Source organism: Dermacentor albipictus, unplaced genomic scaffold, assembly GCF_038994185.2.
Source record: "Dermacentor albipictus isolate Rhodes 1998 colony unplaced genomic scaffold, USDA_Dalb.pri_finalv2 scaffold_96, whole genome shotgun sequence".
Lineage (NCBI taxonomy): Eukaryota > Metazoa > Arthropoda > Arachnida > Ixodida > Ixodidae > Dermacentor > Dermacentor albipictus.
In genome coordinates, this window is record NW_027225650.1 from 155,640 (window position 1) to 171,685 (window position 16,046).

The 16,046-nt window shown below is 42.4% G+C and overlaps 1 long non-coding RNA gene across 1 annotated transcript; it reads left to right on the top strand.

Moving 5' to 3' along the window:
* Positions 1-310: 310 nt before the first annotated feature.
* Positions 311-15,990, top strand: LOC135908416 (uncharacterized). Its single transcript, XR_011510433.1, has 5 exons — positions 311-599; positions 1,510-1,615; positions 3,030-3,147; positions 5,520-5,632; positions 15,867-15,990. It is a non-coding gene; the product is annotated as an uncharacterized lncRNA (long non-coding RNA).
* The last annotated feature ends 56 nt before the right edge of the window (positions 15,991-16,046 follow it).

Genomic DNA, 16,046 nt, shown 5'->3' on the forward strand with positions numbered 1-16,046 from the left:
TATACTTCAGCTTAAACAACAACAGAAAGAAATAACGGCTGCTTTATTCAGCGAGCACCATGTAAATGCCGAGTGCCGCGACTAACAACCATAACTGTGCCAGGTTATAGCAGACGACGCTCGGATGCTTGGCGCGGAGGTCGATGGCAGTGCTGCGGTGGCGGGAACGGCAGCGGGCTGCATGGTGCGCATAGCCGAGGAATTGGGGTACTTAAAGAGGACTATAGGCCATCGCTCTATAGGCGTTGTTGCGGCAGGCGGCCGATGTGATGCTGATCGTTTGATCATATTTACGCGGTGCTTAGAGAACATGTGCTCCTTTTTGTGTGTGAATTAACGATCACTAAGCCCTGGGGCCTGTGCAACGCTATTAGCTCGCTGTATGTTTCTTGCGGTGCGCCGTTGTTGATTATCGTAGTGCGGTCAATTCGCGCTTCTTTGTCTCGCCGCTCCCGCATCGGGTCACAGTGCACGGAAGAATGTGTTGATAGTTGTGCTATCGCGTGCTGTAGTTCACCGCAATTCAACACTACGCTGGACGGACTGTTGGTGCAGTCGATGCGGCGTGAACGGACACGAAGGAGCGCTCGCCTCAGACGGTAAGTCCGGCGCCTTGCGCATTCTTATGGTTCATGTAGTGTACAGTGCTCACGGAATGAAACGCGTCAATTTAGGGCTTAGTAATGCGCATATATTCGTTTTCACCGGCTGTAGTTCGTGTCACATCGACGTAATTTTGGTGCGTACACGTACATCGGAGTCCTCGTCACCTTTGGTCACCAAATTCCTTGCGACATGACATGGTTCTCTCGCGTACTTTGCACGTTTGCAGGGCTTTACTAAATGCTCCGTGTCGCGTTTCATTCCGTGAGCACTGTACCTTGTCATGCGCAGCAGAAGATGATTAGTACAGCTACAAGAACAATAACAGTGATTTCCTAATGTTCGTTCGATATCGGAGTGCACATTTAGCAAAAAGTTTCACGAAAATTACCCCGAGGTTAATGTTCTAAGTGCTTCATCTATTGTTTATTTTCTTTTTGTTATGAAGTATGCTAGCGCCGGGTCTTCGCTTCGTCTGAACGGGCAAAAAAATTCAAGCAGGAAATGTCACTGCTTCTATACGTAAATTCTCAGCAAGAAATCGTATAGACAATTCTAGAAGTACGTTGATGTGTTGCGCAAATGTTTTCACAGCTAACGTTAACGCGCGACGGCATCCAAATGATCTGACTCGTGAGAAGATTTTAGCTTGGATGCAAACTTTGATGCTTATAGGTTGTCGCCAAGGCAACCTGTATTTCTTGTGTTTAGTGTTGTTTGTTTTCGTGCCTTTGACACGTTGAATAACCGCCTGTGATGTAAGAATGAAATATTTAATTTCTCTAAGCGGATGCAGCTTCATGTAGCTGGCTGTACGAGAGCTTTCCCCAATTTGACGCGATGTTGTCAAATCACAAGTTTGCAGTTTCAGCAGTGATTACAATAAACTGAACATTTATTGTTTAGGGATGTCACAATTTCCTGAGACGGAGGCATCTCTGCACCACATAGGCTGCGGCACTATGCAGCTTGAACAGCACGACAAAGCATCTGATCTGCCTGCTTTGACAAGGTACGTACTAAACGGTCACAGCCATTTATGTGTTCTAGGGTCTGTTCGTGTATTTGGCACCTGTCAACTTTTCTGAGTCTCTCATGCAATTTATAAATTCTTGCTATTCTACAATTTTACTAATGTTCCATTAAGTAATGAGAACGAAGTTTTATTAGTGAAGATGTTCTAAAGCTGCTGAGAAATGGGGTGGCATAGGATTGCGAAAATGCACGTAAAAATAGTCCTGGCGCTTTGCTTTCTTAATTGCTAGCAATGAAAAATCCCTAATAAAATTAGCAAAGGGACACTTGCTTTAGGTAAGTTCATTAAGATACGTTCCAGAAGCAGGCTAAGTTTGCAGCAACAAAAGCACTGAGAAAAACTCACTGATCTAAAAACATGTTAGTTTCTGCTTTTCTAAGTGTGCTGCTTGTGTACACTGTGTCAAGGTAAATAATGGTTAATAATGTATGCATAGAAAAGTGTGGATGCTGAGAGAAAGCTTTAGGAAAGTGCGTGCTGTCTTTCCAACACAGGATTTCTGTCTAGAATTTTTGTAAAATATGAAGTGCACAGGCTGGCAAACAATGTTCAACACTTTTGCTTTAGATTTTAATGTAGCCAGTTCATTATGTGTCCCTAGTATAGCTTAGCGTCAAGCTTGAAGCTGATCTCTGATGTCACATCAGTTGCAGGATGCAATAACGTGGTATCACATACTGCTTGTTACGCATGTCAGTAAACCTGGTGCAGTTGTCACAGGTGAGAGTATAACTGAAAGCTGCGCATTCTTTGCCCTTCTGCACATGATGTGGGATAGAGTTTGAACTATGCTATAGTGGCACCATCTCCCTCACCTTCTCTTCCTCATTATTCTGTCAACTTGCAATAATATGCACAACTTCTAGAGGCTTGATTATGGTGTTGTCTGCTGAACTTGGCTGATGTGAATTTCAGTAGTTTGGGGTACCCTCAAAGCTATGCTGTACTTTTCATGCATTTTAAAATGGTCAGTTTGACATATGTGATTGGCTGTGGCATTCTGAGAGAAACAAGGCCTCTTGTGAATAATGCATATATGCATTATTAGCATTTTCTAATACTCTTTCAAGAAGCAGCCTACAGGCTGCTCCCCGAAGAAGTGACCACCTTTGCTTACGCTACGTGGCAGTCTGGTCCAGTTTACTTAACCTGTCTGCCATCTATGCACGAAAACGAGGAGAGAAGCGAAAAAAGGGACCTTCGATTTATGTTTTTGCACAGATGGCTCATACATTGCACTTTTCTTATCTCGCATGCTTTGTTAACTCAAAGCTTTCTATGGGCGAATATCATTTCATTCCTATTTATACCTAATAAGAATTACTTAGTTCACAGTGTCACTTTTTATATTATACTTTTGTGAGACTAAGCTCACTTGTTTTAATGCAAGTGTGGCTGGGCCTGCAGAAAGAGTAAGCAGACTACTGTGTTGCTGATCAGTGCTGATCTCCACGTCCGAGCTGGTCCCACAACATCCAGGCACCACTGTGCTTTGCTTCATTGACAAGGTAATATGATATAGACACCTTGCACCTCAGTATCAGTTTTGAGAAATATGCTAAGACACAAGGGTTGGCCTTGGTGATAAATACACTCGTGTTCTTTTTTTTAAGCGTTCTTCTTGCAGTGTTCCTCATGTACATGTTTTCAGAGGATGCTTAAATGCAAACTGCCATGGAACTTGTTTATGCCTTAAAGTAGCACTCTTTCACCAAGAAAAAAGCCTTATTTAATGCACAATTCATAAGAAAGGTGAGGAGGTGACAGGACATAACAGTCTAACAGCCATCCAATTTTACTGCTTGCAGAGCAATATAAAGTGAGAGGTGAAAGGGCAAGAACAGATAAATCGACAATGTATGTTGCTCACACAACTGCGAAAAGAAGCATGGCTACTATGACACTTGTTTTACAATGATAAATAAGCAGTCTTGCTCCACTGGAGGGCGAGCCAACTCGCAGATTCTCTGTCACACATGTAAGGAAAGGCTCACAAATCTTGCCAGCCCTATGCTCGTAACACATTGCCACAGTTGCATAGTTTTCAAACAAAATAATGCAAGTGAGCTTTGCACCACCAAATGACCTGAGAATTCAGTTGACATGGTTGCAGATCCAGTCATTTATACATTGGCCTGTTTTGTTGACGTGGTGTCTACTGCACGACAGTGGTATTTAATATCCATCAACACCCCTGTGCTCGACGTACTCTTTCTTGCATGCTTTTTTTTCACAGGTAGTGGAAGATTACTTGATTCCAGAACAATTTGGCTTGTTCTGCACATGATAGTGAACTTTCCAGTCTTATATTAAACATGGAATTGGGTAGGAAGATGTGGTATTTTTTATAGTGCCCTGGTGCATTCAGATTGTGCAGAGGCTTCAAGCTTGTATTGACAAAAATTGGGATGAAGCCATAAGAGGAGAATTGTAAAAGTGTAACGAAAGCCTCCTGATAGATATGCTGAGTTGTGCTGCTGTGGACACTTATTGGTTATCCCTACTGGGTAACGCTGTTAAAGTTATGGATGCTTTGACACTGTAGGGCCTACAAGGTGGCTAGCATTACGGAACACATTAAAACAACTGTAGGGATGCATGTTGTGCTATTGTATCATAATTGGCCCACAAAGTGACCACCTTTGCTTACACTATGTGGCAATCTGGTCCAGTTTACTTAACCTGACTGCCATCTATGCATGAGGAGGAGAAGGGACTACAAAATGAAGGGACCTTTGATTAATGTTCTTGTACAGATGGCCCATACATTGCATTTTTCTTATCTTGCAGGCTTTGTTACTTAAAGCTTTCTACGGGCGAATATCAGCATTTCATACCTAATAAGTATTGCTTTGTTCACAGTGTCACTTCTATATTTACCGTATTTACTCTCATAATGATCGCACTCACGTAATGATCGCAGCCCTGAATTTTGTCGTCCAAATTCGATTTTTTTTATTTCCTGTGTAATGATTGCACCCCTAACTTGCTGCAGCGATATGTCATGTGCCAAGTCTAGCTATTAATGATCGCGCTTACCATCTGTCGAATGCTACGCGAACAACTCTTCAAGATAAACCAAGTGGTCTGCACGCACCAAACATTTTTAAGCAGATGCTCGTTTTCATTCCTTTCATTACTTTCCGCACTTCCATGACAAAAAAGCTACAACCAAAATTGCCTTTATTATGTGTAGGCTTTGTAATGGTTGTGGTCAACAGCAACAAAAAAGATGCCTTTCGATTCTTCTCATCTGTACTCGTGGGCACGCAACAAATCACGAGCGGCAACAATAGCAGCCACGTTTACACTGATACGTTAGAAGTGTACCCTATCCATACGCCGACACTTGTAACACAGCTAAGATATTTGCCCACCCTTAGCACAAACGTGCTGTATTAGGATAGTAGTGAAGACAAATGCCGCAGTTTCTGCAGCATGCCCGCCGTGTCTTTCTATGTCACTGGCAGCTAAGCGTGCCCATCTGTTTCTGCCCCCTCATATTGGCGACGTTATTGCCACAAACTTACCGATATTAACGATATTATTCATTACTGATATGGAAGAAACTTTCAATGCAAGTAATGTACTCGAGAGAAAAAAAAAATCGCGTTCGGCGCATTTGGTGTTTTCAGCTTGCTATGCTGGCCACCACTTTTGTTTCGGTGTCCCGCACTACATACAGTGGCAGCCACTTATTTCTTGACCTATTGCCATCCCGCAGCAAACGCGGGATGAAAAAAATTCTTTTTGCGGGAAATTTAACCGGCATAATGATCACACAACTGAATTTGTGACCATTTTTTTTTACAAGAAAATGCGATCATTATGCGAGTAAATACAGTACTTTGTGGCATCAAGCTCACTTGTTTTATTGCAGGTGTGGCTGGGCCTGCAGAAAAGCTGTAAGGAGACTGCAGTGTTGCTGATCAGTGCTGATCTCCACGTCCGAGCTGGTCCCACAACATCCAGGCACCACTGTGCTTTCACAAGGTAATATGTTGTGGACACCTTGCACCTCAGTACCAATTTTGAGTTTGACTTGATAAATATTTAAGAAGACACAAGGTTTGGCCTTGGGGATAAATACACTCGTGTTCTTTTTTTGAAGTGCTCTTTCTGCAGTGTTCCTCATGTACATGTTTTCAGAGGATGGTTACACTCCTTAAATGCAAACTCCCTTGGAGCTTGTTTAGGCCTCAAACTAGAACTGTTTCACCAAGAAAAAATCCTCATTTAATGCACAATTCATAAGGAAGGTAAGGAGGTGACAGGCAGTGTCTAACTATCCAGTTTGACTGCTTGCCCAGCAATATCAAGCGAGAAGCGAAAGGGCAATGCTAACAGATAAATCGGCAATGCATGTTGCTTGCACAACTGCGAATGCGACACATGGCATGGCTACTATGAATGCTGATATGACGATAAAAATATTGTAGTTTTTACATTAGCCGGTAAGCTTATTATTATTTTGCACCAGCAAACAACCAGTTTGGTAGCTGTAGTTGTTGCACTGCTTCAGGAGTAAGATATTCTTTTTAATGAAAATTGAGTAGTGCTGCGGTTAGCGAAGCTATTTCTGCCTGTACAATAAATTAGGCATTTTTAAAGAGGCGGCATATAACAATTGTGTTGCTGTGCCACATAATTAGTAAAGTGAGGGGAGGTTTAAGTAAGCAAAAGAGGAAGATTAACCTTGTCGTACAAACAGATCCTTGTCTCAGCTGTCGTCACTGTGATGCAACGGCTCCCAGATAACTGGGGGGGGGGGCTAAAATTAGCCTTAAAAAGCTGACGCAATAATACAAAAAGCCATTGAAGAGTGTGGTTGCACCTATGTTTGACCAGTGCAGTATCGGGAGCAGGGCCAGACAGCAGCTGAAATGTTATGTAATAGAAGCTGGTCATATTGAGTGCTCTAACATGCTAACAAAAACTGTCATTTAGTTTCTATAGTGGTATTAAAGGTGCATTAATCTTTCCTATAAACAATTCTGCACTGGCATCTATGCAGTGTTTTCCATCTGCATATTCCGCAGTGCGGTAGCAAAAAGCTGTGAAATCTGTGTATTCACTTGCATGAGCTGGTTATGCTTCATGAATACTTTGTTTAGCGCAAAACGACACACACAAGACGACAGGACAAGGCGCTACTCTCAACTAACATCATTTTATTGCGTCACTCCTTTATAGACCGCTCAAACCAGAGGAACATGCGCAGTGAGCACAATGCGGTGAAGCCACCACCAACATCCGATCCAAAGAGCGCACTCATGCGACAGAATCCAAAAAACCAAATTCAGTGCTTTACTAGGTTAAGGAAGGCACACTAATGCACTGTGACTCCAGTGACTTAATGAAAAATGCTTCCGATAACTCTCGGGCGGCGGTGTCACGGCTCTTTTTCAAAATCGTGGTATCACGAAACATGGGTTTGCATTTGCATGTTTTACAATGCTGAGCCAAATGGGAACCTGTGCCTGTTGGTATGGATCGCTCATGTTCTCTAAGGCGCTCGTTAACACAGCGGCCTGGCTGCCCTACATACACTTTGCCACATGACAAGGGAATCTTATAAACGACACTGACGCTGCATTCTACAAACTTCACGTGGTTCTTTTCACAATCAGGTTTTTTACTTGTTTTAGAAATACGGCTGCACGACATTGACAGTTTCTGAGGAGCGGAAAACACTACCGGAATTTGGTATTTAGTGGCGACATTCTTTAGATTGTGAGCCACTCTGTGGCAATATGGCACAACTTCAGGCCTCTTCTTTTGTGTGATGCAGTTACTTTTGTGCCGCTTCCCTTTCAGTTTCTGAAGCAATACCTCCGAGACTGACGTCACCACCACACTTGGGTAACCAGCAGCCTGCAGCCTATTTAGCTGTGCAATGAAACTAATGTTCGCAGAGTGATGACAACATTGCATTAAGGAAGATTCTAAACACATCAAAGCAATGGCGCGTTTCACAGTCTTTGAGTGCGCAGACGCGTAAGGTAAAAGTTCCTTACGTGCGCGTGGCGAGTACATCTGACAGGCGTGGCCTGTTTGTAAGGATAGCTGCAAATCTAAAAACTGGAGTTTACCGTCCCTAGATAGCTCATGTATGAAAGTTAAACCTTTGCCATTGTCATTGAAAAGTGTTAAAATATCAGCTACCGTCACAGAGCATTCGTTGTTAGTCTGTTTTATCACAACAAGAAAATCGTCAACATATCTAACAATTTGAACCGAGTCATTGTTTAAGGCCCTCCTAAGAGCGCGGTCGACAAAAGATAAAAAAATATTACAAAGAGCAGGCGCCACACATGAACCAATACACACACCATTTTTCTGGATAAAAAGGTTATTTTCGAACAGGATAAAAGTTGCACTTAAATAAAATTCAAGAAGGGACATGAAACTTTCCGAAGATAACCCGGTGGCATTGCAAAAATCTACCTCGCCACTTTCTTCGATGCACATCATCACACTGCGAAATAGCTCATCATGCGGTATAGAATCGTAAAGATCTTCGACGTCAACAGAAAAAATGTTGGCTAATGAATGGTTGTCTTCCAGAAAGGAAACAACATCGAAAGAATCCTTTATGCCATAAGGATTGTCAATAGTTAAATGATTAAACTGTTTTTGCAAAAAGCGGCTAACCAAAACCTGCCAACAGTTGTTTTCACTGACTATTGTACGGAAAGGCACATCCGGTTTGTGCGTTTTTGCAGTGAAAAAACCTCTAAAGCAAGTAGCTTACATTGTTTTACATCTTTCACAATCTTGGTGAGGCCTATGACACAGACACACAAATATCAGGGCCCACTGATATTTGTCTCCTGATCCTGCTGTTCTGGTCAGTCACATAGCTTTTGCTGTGTGCCGTGCAAGGATGCTTACGTTCTGCATGAAGAATGGACATGTTCCTCAAGATGTGGCGAGTCTCTTCGGGAACGTCAGGCCTTCCGTCGGTCACGTGCGGCGAATGTGTCGGATTCTTCGTTCTGAAATTTGGGGGCAGGTACGCCTTCTGTACGACTGGTTGAGAGCTGTGTGCTACTCGCGCGATGCACCTATTGTGGCCTAGAAGAAGTTTCGTTTCTACAGACTTCTATCAACTTGGACTACAGAATTCTGGTGGACACAGCTGCTGCTACTCCTCCGGTCCAGACTACCGTGCAGAAAGGAAAAAACGCAACCGGTCACCGCTGGTTTCCAGGTACTCGGTGACGTCAGGCTTCCTGACGAAGTTGCTGCATTGCTAAAGAATGGGCCGAAGTACAGCACGGAACCAAGAATTCCTGCACATGAGCTACTGGCTTTGAACAGGCGCATCGCAAGGAAAGCAGAACTAGAGGACCAGGAGCGGTGCCTCCTCGATAGGGTGGACAACCTTCGTAGGACCGCCACTGGGAGCGCGCCACCTTCGACAGCTGTGATCAAAAGGACAGTATCTTTCTTTAGAGACAATGAACTGCGGCTGTTACTGAGTGACAAAGAGGGCGGGTTTGTGATAGCTCCGTCTGCTGTCTTCAACAAAAAAGCCATTGAGGCTGTCAACAAACACTTCATTCTGGCAAATGAGAAAGCTCAGAAGGTAAAACGCAAAGCCATTTCTTTGTTGGAAAATATAGGCCTCACCAAGATTGTGAAAGATGGTAAACAATGTAAGGTACTTGCTTTAGATGTTTTTTTTTCACTGCAAGAACACACAAACCGGATGTGCCTTTCCGTACAATAGTCAGTGAAAACAACTATTGGCAGGTTTTGGTTAGCCGCTTTTTGCAAAAACAGTTGAAGCATTTAACTATTGATGATCCTTATGGCATAAAGGATTCTTTCGATGTTGTTTCCTTTCTGGAAGACAACCATTCAGTAGCCGACATTTTTTCTGTTGATGTCGAAGATCTTTACTATTCAATACCGCATGATGAGCTATTTCGCAGTGTGATGACGTGCATCGAAGAAAGTGGCGAGGTAGATTTTTGCAATGCCACCGGGTTGTCTTCAGAAGGTTTCATGTCCCTTCTTGAATTTTATTTAAGTGCAACTTTTATCCTGTTCGAAAATAACCTTTTTATCCAGAAAAATGGTGTGTGTATTGGTTCATGTGTGGCGCCTGCTCTTTGTAATAATTTCTATCTTTTGTCGACCGCACTCTTAAGAGTGCCTTAAACAATGACTCGGTTCAAATTTTTCGATATGTTGACGATTTTCTTGTTGTGATAAAACAGACCAACAACGAATGCTCCGTGACGGTAGCTGATATTTTAACACTTTTCAATGACAATGGCAAAGGTTTAACTTTCACACATGAGCTATCTAGGGACGGTAAACTCCAGTTTTTAGATTTGCAGCTATCCTTACAAACAGGCCACGCCTGTCGGATGTACTCGCCACGCGCACGTAAGGAACGTTTACCTTATGCGTCTGCGCACTCAAAGACTGTGAAACGCGCCATTGCTTTGATGTGTTTAGAATCTTCCTTAATGCAATCTTGTCATCACTCTGCGAACATGAGTTTCATTGCACAGTTAAATAGGCTGCAGACTGCTGGTTACCCAAGTGTGGTGGTAACATCAGTCTCGGAAGTATTGCTTCAGAAACTGAAAGGGAAGCGGCACAAAAGTAACTGCATCACACAAAAGAAGAGGCCTGAAGTTGTGCCGTATTGCCACAGAGTGGCTCACAATCTAAAGAATGTCGCCACTAAATACCAAATTCCGGTAGTGTTTTCCGCTCCTCAGAAACTGTCAATGTTGTGCTGCCGTATTTCTAAAATAAGTAAAAAACCTGATTGTGAAAAGAACTATGTGAAGTTTGTAGAATGCAGCGTCGGTGTCGTTTATATAAGATTCCCTTGTCATGTGGCAAAGTGTATGTAGGGCAGTCAGGCCGCTGTGTTAACGAGCCCCTTAGAGAACATAAGCCATACATGATCCATAGCAACAGGCAAAGGTTCCCATTTGGCTCAGCATTGTAAAACGTCCAAATGCAAACCCATGTTTTTTGATACCACGATCTTGAAAAAGAGCCGTGACACCACCGCCCGAGAGTTATCGGAAGCATTTTTCATTAAGTCATTGGAGTCGCAGTGCAGTAGTGTGCTTTCCTTAACTTTGTACAGCGCTGAATTTGGTTTTTTGGATTCTGTCGCATGAGTGCGCTCTTTGAATCGGATGTTGTTGGTGGCTCCACCGCATGGTGCTCACTGCGCATGTTCCTTTGGTTTGAGCGGTCTATAAAGGAGTGACGCAATAAAATGCTGTCAGTTCAGAGTAGCGCCTTGTCCTGTCGTCTTTCTTGTGTGTGTCGTTTCGCGCTAAACAAAGTATTCATGGATTCGCACCAACTAGCCCGCCAACGCATTGTGCTGGTTATACTTGTTCATTTAATGTAAAATACTTGTGGAAAAGTATTAGACTATTTCAGTGGTCTTGTATTGCAATTCTGCAGCCATTTCTATTCTTTGTGAAACACGAACATTTAACAGAGACGAGAACAAGACAATGCGAGGACGAGCACTTGCTTTCAACTGCTGTCGTTAATCTTGAAATATCAATTTACGCAGGTAGAAAACTCATGAGCCTCCGTGTTCTCTTTTTCCTGTTTCTCTGTGAGATGTTCACGCTTTACACACAATATCATGCAAGAACCAGCCAAATCAGTTATGCAGTGGAGCTACCTATTGTGCATGTCAGTTCCAATGGCTTGTTGTAATCTAACTTGGTGGACTTGGTGGCACCGTCTCGGGACACATGTTCATGCACGTCTTTTTCATTGCACAGATTGCGTGGTGGCAACTCGGTACTAGCTTCGGATCAACCACGCATGCCTCGCCGGGAAGTAAGCAGTCAACAATGGCTATCACCTTGCGGCCATTCCAAGGAAATTTCCGGGACCTGCTGAGCACGGACGCCGCTCAGGAATGCGGCTATCAACTACCAAAGCCAGTGACGTCAGCAGACCCACTTCCACCCCAGGATATAAAAGCGGATCTTCATGCCGAGCCCTTCAGTGGACTTGGTGGCACCGTCTCGGGACACATGTTCATGCACGTCTTTTTCATTGCACAGGTTGGTGACAAGTATTTCGTATATTCTGTTCGAGATGATGATATCACCCTGACGGTGCTACCGAGTCCACGATTTCTTGCTGGTTTGGTGTGTGAATGTTGTGATGTTATAAGACTGTTACTGCTAATGTCAGGGGATGTAGAACCTAATCCAGGACCGCACTCTGACTCAGAAAGTGATGAAGGCACGAACACTGACTTACTGAAGAAGATACTAAAAGAACAAAGTAAAACAAATAAGACATTGAAGGATTTGGCTTCTAACTTGAAGCAAGTGGAAAGAACCGTAGCCGGTATACAAACAAGAATGACGGCCATTGAGGATGAGCTATCTCGATTCAGACAATGCGAACAGAGAATATCGGAATGTGAAAGTTGTTGCAAAAGCATGAACAAACAAATGCATGAACTCGTTATTAAAGTGGATGATATGGAGAATAGAAGTCGCCGAAATAACTTAGTAATTTATGGCGTTACTGAAGACTCAGACGAGGAGGCGAGAACACTAGAAAACAAAATAAAAGAAGGTATATTCAAGGATATACTCGGCCTTGAAGTTAAATCTATTGAAAGAATTCATAGGATTGGCAATCGTTACGGTCAGCGCCCACGCCCAATCATTCTTCGTCTTTTCGATTGCAGAGAAAAAACCAAAATTTTTTCTTGCTCTAACAAACTCAAGGGCACACCGATATCAATATCAGAAGATTTCTCAAAAAGAATAAGAGACATCCGATCCAACTTGTGGCGTTCAACGGCAATTGAACGGGCAAACGGTACAAAAGCATCACTATCATTTGATAAACTAAGACTGAACGGACGTATTTACACGTGGGATCCCGATAAACGCACCAGAGTAGAAATAACAAGAAACATTGCACCTACCTTAAGTGATTCCCACACCTCGTCATCGGCACAGGTTAGCACGAAAGAACGCAGAAAGAAATGACAAGGTAACAAGACACAACGGATTTCTGCGCCGCTTTCAATATTATGCCTGAATGCTCGAAGTGTAATTAATAAAATTGACAAATTAGAAGAGATAATCATACTGTATAGTCCAGACATCGTAATAATTACCGAAACATGGCTACATGCCCAAATACATGATACTGAAATTGCGCCTGCCTCATACTCATTGATACGTACAGATCGTGATGGCCGAGGCGGCGGCGTAGCTATTATGATAAAAAGCAATTTAACATTTCAAGAAGAGCCTGGAATAGCTAACCATGAAAGTGCTTGGTGCACAGTTCAGTTTGATAATACGTCATTGTTAATAGGTGCTATTTACAGACATCCTGGAGCGCCTGAGGAATACCTTTTGAAAGTGCATGATTACCTACACAGCAAAATTATTAACCGTACAAAGCTGTTATTAACTGGGGATTTTAATCTAGCTGGGATAGATTGGAATAAGTTAACTATCGGCAACAGAGATGCAAGAAACTGTGAGCGCCTGTTTGACATAATGTTTAGTTTTTCTTTATCACAGATTGTTAATGAACCTACGCGTGTCCAGGGAAATGCCTGTTCAGTACTTGATCTTGCTTTGGTATCGCAGTCGATAAAACCACATATACGCGTTGAAGAAGGGATTTCAGATCATAAGATGCTGGTTCTAACATTTTTTACTCTGCGTAAGAGCGCTGGGTGTAAGACCAAACCATCTCGAATAGCTTTCAAGGACTATAGCCGAGCTAATGATGAGAGTGTTATTGACTACTTAGAGGAAACCTTGGATGGTTTCTCAGCTGAATCCTGCGGAGGCGTTAATGGACTTTGGATAAAACTAAAAGAAGCTATAATGCATTGCGAAAATAATTTCATACCAACAAAATTCAAAAGAACTGAGCGGAAAACACCGTGGATCACGCGGAGCATAATTCACCTAAAACGAAAACTAAAAAGACGTCGAAGAAAAAGGATAAATTCTGCGGAGATAATAGAGCTGGCATGCAAACTGAAATTAGAAATAAAAGCTGCAAAAGACGACTTCTTTTCAAATAAGTTAACAAATTTCATAAAGAACCAACCGCAAAAGTTTTGGCGCTACTTGTCGAAGCCAGAAGGCGTGAGCAGTAAAATAGAAGTGGCAGGTTTGGTCATAGAAGAAAAGCGCGATGTAGCAAATACATTTAACACCTATTTCCAATCCGTTTTCACGCGCTGGCCAATATCGAGTGCGCCCGTGACAGCCACTGACACTCGGATGGGCGGAGTTGTGATAACAGAGTCGGGCATTTTAAATTTGCTTTTGGAAATAGACACCAAGAAGGCGCCGGGGCCCGATAATATATCAAATGAATTTTTGAAACGATACGCGCAGCAGCTGTCTCCCTTTTTGCAAATTATCTTTTCTGAATCGCTGAGTACAGCCTCTCTTCCCAAGGATTGGCTATGTGCCAAAGTAATACCCATTCATAAAGAAGGCAATAAATTACACGTGGAAACATATAGACCAATATCACTAACCTGTTGCAGCTGTAAATTAATGGAACACATAGTAAGTAAAGCCGTTATGACATACTTAGAAGAAAATAACATATTATATCCTAAGCAACACGGTTTTAGAAGAGGCTTGTCAACTATAACACAGTTATTAGAAATAACACATGACTTCGCATCAATAATTAACTCCAAATTCCAAGCTGATGCTATTTTTATTGATTTTTCGAAGGCTTATGATCGCGTCGTGCACTGTAAACTAATCGAGAAAATAAAGTCTATCGGAATTGACCACAATGTAGTAGAATGGATAGCAGCCTATCTGTCAAACCGAACTCAGTATGTTACTATAAATAATTATGACTCGGACCAACTCGAAGTTTATTCAGGGGTACCACAGGGGTCCGTATTGGGGCCATTATTATTTCTCATATATGTTAACGACATCGCTGATTGTACAGAAAATGGAGTAAAATTGCGGCTCTTCGCCGATGACTTGGTAATTTATACAAGCGTGCAAGGAATCGAGGACCAGCTTAGACTAAATACTACACTAAGCAATATAGCCCGCTGGTGTGACATGTGGGGAATGGAAATTAATCTTAAGAAAACACAGTATATGACCATAACTCATAGAAAGTCGATCTTTAGGTTCAATTATACATTAAACGGCAACGATTTAATACAATCTGACACAGTAAAATATTTAGGCATAACCTTTACAAGCGCGTTAAAATGGAATACCCATATCGATAATACATGCACGAAGGCCTTCCGAACACTCGGTTTCTTGCGAAGAAAATTAACTGCAGCACCATCCTACGTGAAACTAACAGCATATAGAACTTTAGTAAGGCCAATTCTTGAGTATGGTAGCATAGTGTGGAACCCGCACCAGAAAGGACTCTCACAGAAATTAGAGAGCATTCAAAATAAAGCGTTGCGATTTATTTACCATAAGTATTCTCGACACGAAAGCGTAAGTGCTCTTAGACACCAGGCAGCACTGCCTACCCTTGTTTGTCGGCGTCGTGTGGCTGCCATGAAATTTCTTTTTATGCTATGTAATGACAAAATTAATATAGATAAGCGAGATTACGTGCAGCCACCACACCGACACTCCAATAGAACCTGTCATATTAAACACATCAGGCAATATCCGACACAGTGCGACACGTTCAGCTATTCATATTTCCCATGGGCAATTGAAATCTGGAATTCGTTACCAAAGGAAATTGTAGACTCAGATTCTGTGGATGGCTTTGTCGCAAAATTGGAGTCACATTTTGGCTGTTCATGAAAGTAGTTGAGCGCATAGTTTAAAGGTAATGCGTTGGTTGATTTACTGGACACTAGTGCACGTGTGATTGCATTTCAGAAGTAAATATTGCAATGTGCTGAGTAGTGGTGTTATACAGATCCACAATAACTACAAGAATATTATACGACAAATATTGCAATTGTTTTGAGTACCTTTTCCCTGATTCATGTGAAACAAAAAAGGGTGTCTTGCGTTGTATACCAGTGCTGTTGTATGGCATTTTTTTTGCTTTATATGTTTTTTGTTTTTCTTTTTTCCTGTTTTTCCCATGCTCGTGTGTGTATATTGTACAATCCACTTCCTGTTTGGGCCTGTGCAAAGGCCTACAGTATTGTTAAATAAATAAATAAATAAACAGGGCCGGCTGCTTTGTTTACATTTTTGTGCAGATGCATACGAGCACTGTTTCAAAAACGCCGAACACTGTGGATACGGAGGCAAGGAGGCTGAAGGACCTGAACAAGCACCTGGCCACGATGCTTCGGAATACAAAATAAAGATGGTTTGTGTTAATTGTGGGCCCTAAAAAGTGTCCTCTTTGTCTCTGAGCTGGCACATCGGCCGACTCA